We start from the raw sequence: 1,416 nt of genomic DNA, 5'->3' as shown, positions 1-1,416 counted from the left end.
AACCGGGCCTTCAAACTTGTTTGGTTCACTAAAATCTAATGGCTCCTCATTTTGTTCTTGAACCTTCTTCTCAACCACATCCTCCACAACCTTGTCTTCCTTACTTTCATCCTCCTTGCAAGTTTCGAGATGATAAGCATATGAAGGGTTAGTAGATGATTGTAAGGGGAGTTTTGCGGTTAAATGGAGAGAAGAAATGTTGGCTAGTTGGGAGTCAACAACTTCATTGTGAGATTTGATCTCTTGGAATTGTTGAGTGAGAATTTGACGTTGTTGAAGAATTTGGGTTTGTGTGTGGTCGAGTGGGGATTGTTCTTCATACGCTTGAGGATTTTGGTCATGATGTTGACCTTGAAAGTTCCCCATTTGGATGGAAGGGTAAGAAAAATTTTCGGTTAGAGGATTGAAAAGAGGTTCATCTTGGAGGTAGGAGTTTTCTTGTTTTGGAGGTTGTTGAAGTTGTTGAGAATGAGCTTGGGTTACAAACTCTCCTTCCCTCAAAGTCAAAGCCTCACCTTGCTTGGGATTGAACTCTCTACAATACGATGCATCATGATCCGTCCCACCACAACAAGCACATGAGAAATCAATGATTTGTGACAGTTTTGAACCCAAACCAACACTTGAGTTCAACTTGGAAAGACCTTCATTCAAGAGTTCAACTATGTGCTTAAGTTGACCGACTTTCTCCAACTCATAAAGATCACCTTGCTTTCCTTGGGACCTTCTTTGACCTCCCCAAGAATAGCTAGTAGCCACCTCTTCAATTATAGCTTCAACTTGGCTTTGAGGGATCTTAATCAATTGGCCACCGGCACCCGCATCTAGATTGGTTCTTGAAATTGGCTCTAAGCCATCATAAAATAATCTCATGAGCAAATTATGGTTGAATCCATGGTTAGGACATGCTCTAATCATATCCTTAAACCTTTCCCATGCTTCCCCAAGAGTTTCATCCGGTTCTTGCTCAAAAGAAGCTATCTTCCTCCTCATTTTTGCGGTTTGCTCATCGGAAATGAACCTCTTGAGAAAGGCCTTCGCAACATCTTTCCATGTGGTGAGAGAGTTGGGCTTCAAAAGCTTGAGCCATTTCTTTGCTCTTCCGGTGAGAGATTGCCGAAAGAGATGCATACGAATGTAATCTTGGCTCACTTCATTTGTTTGCATCATTGCACACAACTCAAGGAATCGGTCCAAATGCTCAATGGGGTCTTCACTTGCACTTCCGGAAAATTGCTCGACTTGTACCATCCTAGCATATTGTGGATGGATTGTGAAATTAGACTCTGTGGTTGGGAGAAGTATACCACTCGTGAGCTCATAGACTTCCGGATTTCCAAACTCCCTAAAAAGAAGGTCATCCTCTTGTCTTGCCATATCTCTCTTTGAATACAACAAAGCTAAGCACACGATTAG

At 42.1% G+C, this 1,416-nt stretch overlaps 1 non-coding gene across 1 annotated transcript; it reads left to right on the top strand.

Moving 5' to 3' along the window:
- The first annotated feature begins 889 nt into the window (after nucleotides 1–889).
- On the top strand, nucleotides 890–996 carry LOC145629528 (small nucleolar RNA R71). Its single transcript, XR_014111694.1, has one exon. It is a non-coding gene; the product is annotated as a small nucleolar RNA R71 (small nucleolar RNA).
- The last annotated feature ends 420 nt before the right edge of the window (nucleotides 997–1,416 follow it).

Source organism: Chenopodium album, chromosome 4 (assembly GCF_948465745.1).
Source record: "Chenopodium album chromosome 4, dcCheAlbu1.1, whole genome shotgun sequence".
In the NCBI taxonomy this organism is placed as follows: domain Eukaryota; kingdom Viridiplantae; phylum Streptophyta; class Magnoliopsida; order Caryophyllales; family Amaranthaceae; genus Chenopodium; species Chenopodium album.
The sequence above is the reverse complement of the archived record's forward strand: the minus strand, read 5'-3'. Positions and strand labels throughout refer to the sequence as shown.